Source organism: Ursus arctos, unplaced genomic scaffold, assembly GCF_023065955.2.
Source record: "Ursus arctos isolate Adak ecotype North America unplaced genomic scaffold, UrsArc2.0 scaffold_14, whole genome shotgun sequence".
Lineage (NCBI taxonomy): Eukaryota > Metazoa > Chordata > Mammalia > Carnivora > Ursidae > Ursus > Ursus arctos.
Window position 1 is genome coordinate 23758089 of NW_026622808.1, and position 14808 is coordinate 23772896.

At 40.4% G+C, this 14808-nt stretch overlaps 1 pseudogene; it reads left to right on the top strand.

Annotated features, from left to right (window-relative positions):
• Nucleotides 1–4925: 4925 nt before the first annotated feature.
• Nucleotides 4926–5587, top strand: LOC113248929 (olfactory receptor 7A10-like; annotated as a pseudogene).
• The last annotated feature ends 9221 nt before the right edge of the window (nt 5588–14808 follow it).

Consider the following 14808-nt stretch of genomic DNA (forward strand, 5'->3'; position numbering starts at 1 on the left):
AACCTCTCACTGTTGACATTTGTGCTAAATAATTCTTTATGGTGGGGGCCATCCTGTGCATTGTGGGATATGGGGCAACATCCCTGGTCTCAACCCACTAGGTGCCAGTAGCCCCTCCCTAGTTATGACAACCAAGATTTCTCCATTATTGTCAAGTTTTTTTCTGGAGGCAATGTGGCCCCTGATTGAGAACCACTGACCTAGAGCATGAGAAATGGAAATATCTTGGTGGAGTTCCAGTCAAAGCTCATCCCTCCCTCAGCTCTTAACTCAGGATAGCTCACTCCAGACTTCTGAGGCCCACTTTTACAAGTGTCGAATAAGGTTCATTATAGTACAGACCTTACAGAGTGGAATTTTGTAAAAATGAAATAAAACAATCCACATAGGATTCTCACTCAGTGTATGGTGCATAAAATGATCTAAATATCTCATAACTAATGAACTTTTCAAAATGAAGCAGCAAATGGCAGCTCTGAATTTGTGTTATCAGCATGAATCACCTAATTGATTAATCAAAAGCATCATGAAGACAAGGGCATAATATCTATATGTTTATAGCAAATTAAGGTACCCCTCTCTCTTATTGATGTGGGGAGTAGCAATTTTCTAGATATATCAGGGCATCTTCTCTGTCATAAGATAGTACTTTTGAGGTCCATGAGACCTGGTTAGGCAGGTTCCTCAGTCTTAGATTGGAGAAAACATTAACTCAAAACTGGGATAAGATGTAAGGAGGTTGCATGGTGCACTGGGTGTTATACATGACTAATGAATCATCGAACTTTACATCAAAAACCAGGGATGTACTGTATGGTGACTAACATAACAAAAAATATTAATAATAAAAAAAAGATGTAAGGAGGTTGGAGCTCTGGAAGGCAGGCAAGATCATGGACAAGAAGTAAGAAAAACTAGATTTACCTGACTTCTAATCTGGTCTCCTGGAAATACAGAATTAGCAGGAAGAAATTTCCTTTCTGTCCAGACCAGTGGTCCATGGGGAAATAATATGCTCCGAGGTGAGGGTAACAATGCAAACAGTGCCTAATGAGCAGACTATAAACATCTCCTGTGCTACAGTCCCTTACCATGGTGCATCCTTGTGCAGGAAAGGACGTGGTTGTTGCCTTTGGGTTCCTTAGTCTGGCTGGGGGACCCATGCTTCACTGCTTCCTGCTGTCCTGTCTGGGAACAGGGCTTCGGTCTCCATCATCAACCATCCAGGGATGAATTCGGATCTCCACACACAGACTTTCATCTTATAGACCCCACCCACGAGGGTCTGAGAGCTCAGCAGGTATTTCAGGAAAGGATCGGAGAGAATGGAAACTGAGAACCTTTACCTGAGGTCACCTGAGAGCCCAACCAGCCTATTCCAGAGCTGAGAGATTGCATGTTTGTTTGCTGGGTTGATGACCAAGTTTAAAACTAGTTTATTTAATATATTTTAAAAAGTGGTTTTCACTGGACTCAGCATTTCAGGGATCATTGTTGACAATACATGGTGGGAACAGAAGTTCAGTTGGTTGAGACAGAGGAAGGACTGGGGGACATGAAGTGGTTCCAGTGAAATTAGAACATATTCAAGGAGCTTTGCAGCTAAGGGAGTAGGAAAACAGAGTATCAGACTTGAAGGTGTGAGCATTTTTTAAAATGCTCAGGCCGGGTACATTTAGCTTGTTCTGTATTTGTTAGAAGGATTCAGGCCCATGGAGGTAAACGCTACCTTGTGATGTCAGTTTTTAAGACATACACTTCACAGTATTGTCTCTCCCATTGATATTCACTGGAAAAAAATTGCCTAATATGCATGAAGGGATATGTCAAGGAACATTACTTTGCAATTTTATTACCAAAGAGGCTGAATATATTTTTAATGTTGTTGCCCTTTACTTAATATATGCAAATTGTTTCTGCAAGTACATTGCTTTTATGTACTGGGATTTGTGTGTTTTTATTGTCTTTTGACCCCATTCTTTCAAAATAGAATGGCAATTTTTTTTCACCAACTTTGCTGTTTGCCAATTAATCCTTGTATTGTGTATAGATGTATGTACGGGATCCAGTGAAAGCCTATGTATTTTGTGAGGTCCCATCTGTCAGTTGGCCATATTGTGTTCCCCTCATTGCTTTTGAACATTGGAATTCTTCTGCATCCTTAGTAGTAAGAATTGCTTTTGTACATATTGCCATCTTATTTCACATCTAATTTTCTTTATTTCCTTTTTTCCTACCATTTTTTTTTTTAATTTTGGGATTAGATTTGTTTTTTAAAATAACAATCCCCTCCTGTCATTATGTGAAACGTGTTCTTTTGTGTTCAATGGAAGATCCCCTGCATCTTTCTCATAAGCATGATTGAGTCCAATTATGGTCACATATTATCAAATTATAACTTGAGCTACTGCTTCTAGCACTGTATATTAAAAAGTATATTTTCCTATTCTTTTAGCCATTTCATCCTGAATTAGAGACCCACGTTGATGTGATTTTTTGCTATTGTTTATCTTTTCTCTAAGATGTTAGTATTAGATTATTGTTCAGTTTTGTTGAAGACAATTATTTGAATTCACCATATTTAACATGAGTTTATTTTCCCTACCATTCCTTCTACTTAATGAATTCTCATTTTTTAAAAGCTTGTTTCTATACAAACGTGCACCTTTGTGAGCACAAGGAGTCAAACAAAGCAGGGGAGGCCCTGCTCCTTTGGATCATATATCAGAATGCAGAGCAGGGAACTAAGTGCTCATATGATACAGGGTCTTCAAAGATAAATCATATACAGAAAGGGATAGATTGTCACGGAACATGCCAGATATTGCAGAGTATGGTCTGGGAAGGCTTCTGCATGGCAGATGAGGAAGAGAGAACCAGAACAGGCATGTACCCATTGGATTTTGTGTCAAACAAAGATCAAACCCCAAAGCCCAAGGCAACAAAGGAACGAATGCCACCGAGGAAAGTCAGAGAAGAGCCAGCCTCATCCACTCTCTGGCCACATAAAAACAAGTGTGGTCAAATAAACAGGGTATAGGGACAGAAATGACACTTAGATCAGGGGCCTGAGGTGGACCCCATGATGAGGCCAGTGGAGCAGTCAGCACGGGCTCCTTGGAGTCTGATGTGACATCAGCACCCATGCTGACCTCTGCAACCTCGTTTTCTGTAAACTCCTCATCCATACTGCTTCTCCCACATTAACAGCCACTGGCCTTGTATTAAACCATTTTCTTCCTTTACTGCAGTGGATTCCATTTTTTTTTGTCCACAGTAAACATGCGTTTTACATTATGATCAAACATGTGTGCACATGCAAACACACAAATCCACATGTATGTACACACACACACACACACACACACACACAACTGACCCGAGAATAACCATTCATATACTAACAGGAAGGAACTATGCTCAACTTTTTACACATATGGACTCAATCTGTCGCCCACCCCAGGAGGATGGTACCACTACCCCCAGTATTCTGGTGAGAATGTTAACATTTTATAATGAATGTATTGTCTTCTCAAATTCAGACAGCGAACATGTGGTAGATCCAAGGTTCAAAACTCATTCACAGATTCCAAAATTGTGATTTAATATCATTTAGTGGAGTCTTTTACCATTTCATCTTGGTAAATCCCTGCTATTTTTGCACATTGTGTATTTCCTTTGGTCAGTTGTGGATTTAGTCCTTTTGCTCATATTTCTAGCAGATGTTCATACATTACAGTGTCCTGACATCATAAATATATCACTCTTTTCTCTTTTGGCGAAATTGGTTTTTGCTGTTTTATTAGGTATTTTGGTCATTGAAGGGATATACCTAGCGTTGGAATGCAGCCAGAATCAGGAAATGTTTCTTGTCATCACGATCTCTGAGGGACCATCTGGCTTACAAGAACTTTCTCCCCTCTGTTCCCTTTCTCTTCCTTCTGAGTTTTTTATACTTCTCTAAATGCAGGACAAAATGTTCATATTAAAAGGGAGCACCAAGTTCCATGTTCATGGGAGTCTTACCAACTGGAATTTGTGAACTTTTCTATATTTGTTAGAATAATGATAATTTGATGTTGAGAGCATAACTAGTATAATTTTTTCCTAAATATTTTATCTGCGGGGTGAGAAGAGCCTGGCAGTCACAAGGCCCCAAGAGTCTGTAGTGTGCCAATATGGGACCCTTAAAATACAGACTTCAGGATGATAACCAACACCTGGAAATAAGGAAGGGATCCATTTCTATTGACAGGATTCCTTGGACACAAATTAATAAAGTGTAAGGAACACCATGTGAATGAAGGACTCCCTGTGTCTTGAAGTCTCACCTGCAGTGGGGAGCCCACCTCATTCCTCAACATTCCCTGACACCACTTCTCATCGCTCTCCCTCTTGCTGCTCTCCTGACAATACTGGCTTCATTGTGAGTGCTGGATATCTGTCCAAAGCAGGTACCTTTCTCAGGGCCTTTGAACTGGCTCTTTCTCCTGCAGGACACACACGTCCCCAGATAATCTCCTGTCTCCCTTGCAGTCTTCCCTGAGGTATCTCTTCAAATGTCACTTGTTTTAGGTCTTCCAGATCTTCCAGAAAAGATAACACCCTATCCACTTTCTTTTATGTCTGCTTATTTTTCCCCACATGTCTCTGGTAATTATAGCATTTCTGCCATGTTAATAATGCCCAACTGTGTTAAAATTCATCATTTTTTCCTAATTTCCAGTCATCACAACAACCACATGGGACCAGGCAATGACACCCAAATTTCAGGATTTCTTCTTCTGGGATTATCAAGTGATCCAGAACTGCAGCCCCTCATCTTTGGGCTTTTCCTTTCCATGTACCCGATCACTGTGTTTGGAAACCTGCTCATCATCCTGGCCATCAGCTCTGACTCCCACCTCCACACCCCCATGTATTTCTTCCTGGCCAACCTGTCCTTTCTAGACATCTGTGTCACCTCTACCATCATCCCAAAGATGCTGGTGAATATACAGACACAGAACAATGTTATAACCTATACAGGATGCATTACCAGGCCTTTTTTTTTTTCATACACTTTGTAGGCTGGGACAACTTTCTCCTGGCTGTGATGGCCTATGACCAATTCATGGCCATCTGTAACCCCCTGCACTACACGGACATCATGAACCCCCACCTCTGTGGATTGCTGGTTCAGGTGTCCTGGATCATGAGTGTCCTGAATTCCTTGTTATACAACTTAATGGTGCTGCAGCTGTCTTTCTGTACAGAGGTGGAACTCCCCCACTTTTTCTGTGAACTCCATCAGATGATCCAACGTGCCTGTTCTGACACCTTTGTTAATGACATAATGCTATATGTTTCAGCTGTGCTGCTGGCTGGTGGTCCCCTTGCTGGGATCCTTTACTCTTACTCTAAGATTATTTCCTCCATACATAGAATCTCATCAGCTCAGGGCAAGTACAAAGCATTTTCCATCTGTGCATCTCACCTCTCAGTTGTCTCCTTATTTTATTGCACAGTCCTGGGAGTGTACCTGAGCTCTGCTGTTACCCAGAGCTCCCACGCAAGTGCAGTGGCCTCGGTGATGTACACGGTGGTCACCCCCATGCTGAACCCCTTCATCTACAGCCTGAGGAACACAGACATAAAAGGGGCTCTGATAAGTTTCTTCAGGAGGGCAGCTATAAAAGGCACACTTGTCCTAGTGGTGAAGAAGTGATCTTGATTGCAGCATTCAAAGCTATGTGTTCTGTATGGATACAGGCATGTGTGGCTTGTCCCACATAACAGACCACGTGGACCTGCATGTACACAGACAGGCTAAGGAATGTTGTTTGTGAGACTCCTGCTGTGGGAATAACCTTGGGAGCCTAGTTGTCTAAATATACTATCCGGTCTCCAGGTCAGATCTGAGCCTTCTGGTCTTGATGCCAAGAGCTACAAATCTTGTCTCTTGCCCCCGCCTGCTCCAGTCTGGACTGGTCCCCCGAAATACCATCCAGGAGGGGAGGCAGACACACATAGCCCACGCTGTTTGAAAATATAGAAACATGGTAACATGGAATTGCAGCTTGTTCCAAATGGCACGTAGGCAATGCAGATGTTTAATTTCAAACCTTATTATTTGCCCTATGAATGTGGCCATTATGAGGATGGTCAGTTGCTCACCTGGGCTCTGCCCAGGCCTCTCAATCAGGACTCCAGTGTGGCTGTTTCCAGGGCCTTCCCCAGCTGATGAGGTTGTATGTTGTAAGCACTGGGTTTAATGTAACTTTGCCTTATTCTCATTTATTGCCTACTATTACTTTCATCTATGTGTAGATTCTTTCCCTCTCCTGTCTATATTAGGTTTCTATAATAATAATAGTAATAATAATAATAATAATAATAATAATAATAAAGTTTCCTTTCCTTTTCTTTTTTTAAAGATTTTATTCATTTATTTGAGAGAGAGAGGGAGAGACAGAGAGAGCACAAGAGCAAGTGGGTGGAGAGGGTCAGAGGGAGAGGGAGAAGCAGACACCCTGCTGAACAAGGAGCCTGATGCAAGCTCAACCCCAGGAACCTAGGAGCATGAACTGAGTCAAAGGCAGCTGCTTAACCAATGGAGCCATACAGGTGCCCTCCTTTCCTGTTCAAAACCAAATGTTGAAGAGGATGTGGAGAAAGGAGATCCCTCTTACATTTTTGGTGGGAATGCAAGTTGGTACAGCTCCTTTGGAAAACAGTATGAAGGTCCCTCAAAAAGTTAAAAATAGAGCTACCCTATGATCCAGCCATTGCACTCCTGGGTATTTACCCCAAAGATACAGACTAGTGGTGAATAGAAGGGCCATATGCACCCCAATGTTCATAGCAACATTGTCCACAATAGCTAAATTGTGGAAGGAGGTGAGATGCCCTTCAACAGATGAGTGTATAAAGAAGATGTGGTCCATATATACAATGGAATATTACTCAGCCATCAGAAGGGATGAATACCCAACATTTTCAGCAACATGGATGGAACTGGAGGAGATTGCTAATTGAAGTAAGTCAAGCAGAGAAAGACAATTATCATATGGTTTCACTCATTTGTGGAACATAAAGAATAGCAGGGAGATTGGTAGGAGAAGAAAGGGAAGAATGAAGGGGGGGGTAAACAGAAGGGGGAATGAGCCATGAGAGACTATGGACTCTGGGAAAAAAACTGAGGGTTTTGGGGGGTGGGGTGGGGAGATGGGCTAGCCTGGTGATGGGTATTAAGGAGGGCACATAATTCATGGAGCATTGGGTATTATATGCAGATAATGAATCATGGAACACTACATAAAAAACTAATGATGTACTGTATGGTGACTAACATAACATAATAAAAAACAGACAAACAAACAAAACCACCCAAAACACAGCTGCCGTAATTCTTTTGTGTAAAACACAATTCTTTGATCACTATGAAGTAGAATCTGCTCCTATGTATTTCCAGAAATTTCCATTTCTTACAATTCAACTTCACTAAAGACAAATATCGTATAATTTCACTCATATGTAAAATTTAAGAAACAGAACAGAGGATCATAGGGGAAGGGAGAGAAAAATAAAATAAGATTAAATCAGAGAGAGAGACAATCCATGAGAGACTCTTAACTATAGGAGATACTGAGAGTTGCTGGAACAGAGATGGATGAGGGGATGGGGTAACTGGGTGGTGGACATTAAGGAGGGCATGTGATGTAATGAACACTGGGTGTTATATGCAACTGTTGAATCACTGAACTCTACCTCTGAAACTACTAATACACTATATGTTAACTAAATTGAATTTAAATAAAATAAAATTTTATTTTATTTTTTAATGATTTTTTATTATATTATATTAGTCACCATACAGTACATCCCCGATTTCCGATGTAAGGCTCGATGATTCATTAGTTGTGTATAACACCCAGTGCACCATGCAATACGTGCCCTCCTTACTACCCATCACTGGTCTATCCCATTCCCCCACCCCCCTCCCCTCTGAGGCCCTCAGTTTGTTTCTCATAGTCCATAGTCTCTCATGTTTCATTCCCCCTTCTGATTACACCCTCTTTCTTTATCCCTTTCTTCCCCTACTGATCATCCTAGTTCTTATGTTCCATAGATGAGAGAAATCATATGATAGTTGTCTTTCTCTGCTTGACTTATTTCACTTAGCATTATCTCCTCCAGTGCCGTCCATGTTGTAGCAAATGTTGAGAACTCGTTCTTTCTGATAGCTGAGTAATAGTCCATTGTATATATGGACCACATCTTCTTAATCCAGTCATCTGTTGAAGGGCATCTCGGCTCCTTCCACGATTTAGCTATTGTGGACATTGCTGCTATGAACATTGGGGTGCATATGGCCCTTCTCTTCACTACGTCTGTATCTTTGGGGTAAACACCCAGTAGTGCAATGGCTGGATCATAGGGTAGCTCCATTTTTAACTTTTTAAGGGACCTCCACACTGTTTTCCAGAGTGGCTGTACCAACTTGCATTCTCACCAACAATGTAGGAGGGATCCCCTTTCTCCACATCCTCTCCAACCATTGTTGTTTCTTGTCTTGTCTTGTCAATTTTTATGCAAACACAATTTTTTTTTTGTGAAGAACACCTAAAACCACCTGCACCTTACTCTATCACAGGACGACAGCCTTGCTACTCAATGAGTGTTGCACAGACCATGACCTGCAGCATCAACGTCACTCAGGAGCTTCTTGGAAACACTGAACTCCTGGGCCTACCAGCAACTGCTAAAGAAGAATCTGCATTTAAATCAGAATCCTAGGTGATTCACATGCACTTTGATGTTGGAGAAGTGCTGGCCTAGAGTACATTTTCTCACACTCTCAATTTGACCTATGAGGCAGAGTCTCTACTTGTTTTGGGAGCTGTCCTGCTCATTGGAGGTGTTTAACAGCATCTCTTAGATAGTGCCAGATATGCCCAGGGGAAAGGACCACCTCTGGTTGGGACCACTCGCACAGAGGTTGAAAACTGGGAGCATCCTGAGAGAATACAATCAGCAGCCATCCCTTTCTGCAATGATAACTTTGAGAAGCTCACTAAATTCTTCAAGCCCCATTTCTCCATGGGTAATGGAGTTCACACTAGTGCTTCCTCACAGAATAAACTTTTATAAAAATTAAATCAGGCACCTCCTATAAGGTGCTAAACTTGGATCATAGCGCATAAAATATCTCTTACATTGAACAAATATTTTATAGTGATGTTTTAAGTCATAGCCCTGATTTTGTGACAGAAGTCTGAAATTACTAATTGTTTTGGCAAAATTGTCATGAAGCCAAGGAGTGCAGAGTCCAGGGTTTTATATTAAAGGAATAAACATCATCTTTTTTGAGAAAGGGAAAAGTAACTTTTTAGAGATATCAGGGGTTGTGTCTCCACCACAAGTCAATGCTCTTAATAACCCAAGGGATCTAGTCAAGACAGATTCCTCAGCCTTAAAAAGGAGATATTCATTGAGCATTACATCAAAAACAAATGATGTACTGTGTGTTGGCTAATTGAATTTAAATTTAAAAAATTAAAACAAATTAAAAAAAGAGATAAGATGTTCACTCGGGAGTGGGATAAGGGGCTGGGAGTTGAGATCTCTGAAAAGCAGAAGAAGTCATTGAAAAAGAATAAGAAAAACTGACTTCACCTGGCTCATCACCCAGTCTCCTAGGAAGAAATTCAACAGGAAAAATTTTCTTTCTGTCCACACTAGTGTCCCACAGGGAAATCATGTGCCTACAGGTGGGAGGAACAGAGGGAAATGTGCCTAATGAGCAGACTGAACCAGCTGTAAATACTTCCTCTGTTGCAGTCCCGCAGCACAGGCAACCTCGGGCTGGACAGGACCTGGTCGTCTCTTGTGCAGTCCTAAGTCTGGATGGGGCACTGAAGTCTGACCCATTCCTGCTCTCTTGTCTGGGGACAGAGCTTCATCCTCCATCATCTACCAACCAGACAGGTATTTTGATGTCCATGCAGGACCTTCCTTTCAGAGACCACATCTAGATGAGTTTTACTGCCCAGGAGGGACTGCAGGAGAAGGTCAAGAGAATGAAAGTCAAAAGCATTTACCTGAGGTCACCTGAGGGCCAATCCAGCCTAGCCCTGAGCTAAGAGTTTGCTGTGGCTGTTTGCTGGCTTGATTACAAAATGTATTGATTGAATCATTTATGTATTTATGATGGTAAAAATAGAAGTGAATTTTGAACTCTGAAATGCAAGGTTCAAACTTACCTACTAAATTATAATAATAGAAACCCGATTAGACAGGGGATGGGAAGCATAAAAGAAGAACATGAGACCAAGGATTTTTGCACTTAACCAGTGTAGAAAAGTCAAGTATTAGCTCTGGAGGGATATACAGTCAAGTGAGGACAAGCCTTTTCTCTTTTAAGATGGGACATATTAGACTATATTTCCATACCGAGGAAAAAAATCGAGATGAAAGAATTCTCGCAGGTACTTCCTTGCAAGAGCAGTACATGAAACCTACGTATCACAGTACCTCCTCTCCTTGAGCGTTCATATGAAATTTTTAAAATATATTATGTGAAAAGGGTGTGCTAATGAGCTTCCTTTCCTACTACCTCAGTACCTGTGAGCCTGAACATGGGCTGGGTTAGCTAGCCACACACTCTCTGTCAAAAATTTTCTGTGGGAGTCCATGGGGTTTGCATAGTGGGGTTGGAATGGTTTTATTTCTGTATTTATTATGTTCTTCCAAAGAATTGCTGTTTATTTCATGAATTTAGTTACTTGCTATTTTGCTTTTTTATGTATGTGTATGTATTTATGTCAATTTCATTAAATTATTACTCTTTTAAATCTTTTTGTTCAGAATTTGGTTTTGGGTCTTCTTTCAATTTCTTTTCAGACAGTCGTTTTGAGCCACTCTGCTTAACTTCAGTGCATTTTCACTGTTCTTTCTTCAAAAGGCTCCATTACTTTTAAAACTATTCTGTGTTATACACACACATTCACGCACTTCCAATGGACTGTACAAAAAGACACCTGTGCATATCGTAAGTTCTCTTTATGTTCTGACACAATCTTTTATTCTAGCTCCCCGCCCCAGTCCTTCTGACTCAAGAACGCCTTCTACATGTCCCTTGACTCCACCAGTGTAATGCTGACTCATTATTTCAGCACCTGCATGACATTACAGGGTATGGCTGTGCCATTTACACTTCTGATGATCTTTCTTTTTTTCTTATTAAATTATGATTATATCAATGCTACAAAAATCTTCAAATAGTTAAATCTATGTTTCACAACCAAAGGTGATATTGTCTCCAGGGAACATTGAGCAATGAAGACATTTTGGGCTGTCACTCCGGGAGGGGTGCGTGGAGGCCGGGGATGTTCTAAACATCCTACAATACACAGGACACAGCCCAGCACAGAGAAGGTTCTGGCCCAGAATGTTCATAGTTCAGAGACTGAGAAACCAGGAATTAAAGAATATCTGTATTTTTTTAATATTTTATTTTTTTAAGTAATCTCTACACCCAACATGGGGCTTGAATTTATGACACCAACCTCAAGAGTCCCATGCTCTACTGACTGAGCCAACTGGGTGCTCCAAAAATTATCTGTATTTTTAATATTTGTAATTGTCTTCAGAGCCTCCCCAAGACATTTTAACACTTCACAATTCTGACAACAAAATTAGAAAGTACCCCTCTGCCATTTGTTGAAAAGTTCCAACTCCAGTCGATGTGATGGCCCTTTGAGTGTTTTCTCAGAGTGATGGGTGTGATATAGAATTTTTGTTGAGTTTTTAAACTATTAGTGAGCTCAAAGATTCCTACATTTGATCACCATGTTTATTTGCCTATTATTAGTATTATAGTTCACATATTATATGCCTATTTATCTATAATTTCAGCATTTAAAATAATTGTTGTGAATCACAGTTTCTCTAATGACTTAGCTAAATATTTTTGATTATCAACTAGTTTTAAATTTTCATTAGTTAGATATATCTATCTTCTTACTTCTTTTTTTTAAATAATAATATTTTTAATTATATTATGTTAGTTACCATACAGTACATTCCTGGTTTCTGATGTAAAGTTCAATGATTCATTAGTTGCGTATAACACCCAGTGCACCATGCAATACGTGCCCTCCTTACTACGCCTCACCAGCCTATCCCATTCCCCCATCCCCCTCCCCTCTGAAGCACTCAGTTTGTTTGATTTCTGCCGTAATTATGATGGTTTGTCCACCTGTGGGTTTTATATGTTGGTTTCTAGATGTGCATCCAAAATGGAATGGTTACTCCAAAACTGAGATTACTCCTGATTTTTGTGAGTTGTATGAGATAAGGAACCACTGCACTTACTTCCACGTAGAAAGCTATTTGTGCCAACTTCCATCAACAATATAATCTTTTCCAAATAAATTGAAATGCAACTTTGTCTTGTATTAAATACCCATATATTCACTGTTGGTGGGAATGCAGGCTGGTACAGACAGTCTGGAAAACAGTACGGAGGTTCCTCAAGATGTTAAAAATAGAGCTACCCTGTGGAAGGGGAAGTGGGTGGGGGAATGGGGTAACCAGGTGATGGACATCAAGGAGGGCATGTGATGTAATGAGCACTGGGTGTTATAAGCAACTAATGAATCATTGAACATTATATCAAAAACTAATTTGATACATTGGCTAATTGATTTTAAATAAAAAAGAATTGTTTTTTAAAAAAGAGTAAAATCATGGAACACCACATCAAAAACTAATGATGTACTGTATGGTGACTATCATAACATAATAATTTAAAAAAAGTAAAATATAAATAAATAAACATAAATATCCATATATAATGAGACCTAATTCCTAATTCATTCAACAAATACTAAAAGAGCATCTGTTGTGTGCCAAAAATTTCTAAGAACGTTCTATGCTTTACTGTTCTATTTCAAAGTCTTGGGGAATTTTATCATTCATCCATGTTGATTTAGTGAAATTACTACTCCTGTAGATCCCATTTCAGTTCGTTCTCTAAACTCCCTTCAATGTTGTTGAATATAGCTGTACTGAAACTACTTTCTTTAACCTGTTTTTATCTCCTCTGTCATTCTTTGCATTTCATAATGTTTCGTTTTCTTGAATTTGTTTCCATATAAGTGCACAGCCACACCCATAAAGAAAAAGACGAACAGAGCAGGTGAAGTCCCTGCTCCTTTGGTCCTTATGTCAGAGTGACAGACAAAAGCACAGTGAGATAAATGTTGAGTACAAGATAATGTCCTTGGATAAGTCACATGAAGAATATTCAGAGTAAAAAGGTAGATTGCTATGGGATATTTAGGATTTCACAGAGTCTGTGGGGGAAGGCGTTTGCATGTTGGACAAGGACCAGACCGTGAGTACTTGTGTTCATCGGACTTGTCAAGAAAGTGACTAAAACCCAAAGCCCAAGAATGACAAACAGACAAACAAACAAAAGGATGTCACATAAGGAAAGTAATAAAGGGGTTCATGTCGTCCTCTATTGGACAAAATAAAAACCAATTGGTCAAATAAATATGGAATAGGCACAGAAAAAAACAGGTCTTCTGCTATCTGCTTTCTGGTAATAAAAACGCCTAATTTTGTGAAGGGTTGATTTATTCTCTTTACTCATTTTTCTCTTGTGATGTTCAGTCCAGTCTGTAAGGTGTTTTACGTCATAGAGATGTCACTACTTTTGTCTTTTGGACAATTTATGTTTGCTCTTTTATTATTTTGGGTGGGTATAAATGGGATAAAGCCAGGACTGGATGCCACCAGCGGCATGGAAGCTTTCCTTCCTTGCAGCCTCCAGGACAACTGAGCTTATGAGATCATTTTACTCTTTATGTCCATGTCATTTCTCCCTCCCTCCATCTCTCTTTCCCCCTCTCTTTCTCTCCATTTATTGAACACAATTATTTGTTTCCTTACGTGCAGATTGGAAAGTGGCCACCCCAAAATGGATCCCTAAGATGATTTGTCCCTGGGAAGGTATGAATAGGAATTTCTGGGTACTATTTCTACATTCCTTATGGGAAAGTTAGTTTGATGTATATTCATTCATATCTTATACAGTGTGTTGGAGCAGATGGGAGAGAGGTGAGAAGGGCATAGAAGTAACACACACAAGGAGGACATGGTGTGCTGTGTTCTGTGTATGTGACTGTGTGTGTGTGTGTGTGTGTGTGTGTGTGTGTGCGTTTGTGTGTCTGCGCACACATGCGTGCATGCACCTTGATGAGTGAAAGCAGTCCTCAGCATAGGAATACACAGAATCCTCTATTCTAAGATACCCTTATAATACACCGTCCAAACTCAATCAACAGATGATACTAAGGCAGGATGTTCAATTGACAGGACATTATTGCAACCAGAGTCATAAAGTGCAAGAGGTACATAGTGTGGACAAGGAAGTCCCTGTGTCTTGAACATTAAGCTGCTATGGGGTCACACGGTTCTATGAAATTCACTGCCACCACCTCCCATCACTCTCCTTCTTGTCCATTCCCCTCAACACGCTGGCTTCCTTCCAAGCCTTGATCTTCTGATAGAAGCTCTTCCTCATGACCTTTGAACGAGCAGTTCCCTCTTCCAGGAAGACCTCCTGTCTTCCACCCTCTCTTGCTTGACGTCTCAGTTCAAATGTCACCTTCTTAGCCAACCTTGACTAAGACCCAACCTAACACCCTACCCATGCTCTCTTTTAACCTGCTTCTGTTTTCTTCATAATATCTGTCCAGGGGACAGATATCTATATCCACTTCTATCCTATGATCATCATTGAAGTATAGGGACTTT